This window comes from Antrostomus carolinensis, unplaced genomic scaffold (genome assembly GCF_000700745.2).
Source record: "Antrostomus carolinensis isolate BGI_N321 unplaced genomic scaffold, ASM70074v2 scaffold40360, whole genome shotgun sequence".
Classification (NCBI taxonomy): Eukaryota; Metazoa; Chordata; class Aves; order Caprimulgiformes; family Caprimulgidae; genus Antrostomus; species Antrostomus carolinensis.
Window position 1 is genome coordinate 1,739 of NW_010291328.1, and position 343 is coordinate 2,081.

Here is a 343-nt window from a genome sequence, read left to right on the forward strand (position 1 = left end):
TGGGACACTGTGGACACTGGGGACAGTGGGGACACCAGGGTGAGGTGAGGGACATGGGGACAGTGGGGACACTGGGGTGGGACACTGGGGACATGGGGACATGGGGTCAATGAGGGGACATGGGGACACTGGGGACATGGGGACACTGGGGATACTGGGGACACTGGGGGGGGAGTGGGGACACTGGGGACACTGGGGACACAGGTCACACAGCCCATCCCGGTCCCTCCTCGTGCCACCACCGTGCACGTCCCCGAGTGTCCCCCATGTGTGTCCCCATCCTCCAGGGGTGTCCCCAGGGGCTGGGGGGTGTCCCCATCTGTGTCCCCAACTGTGTTCCCAG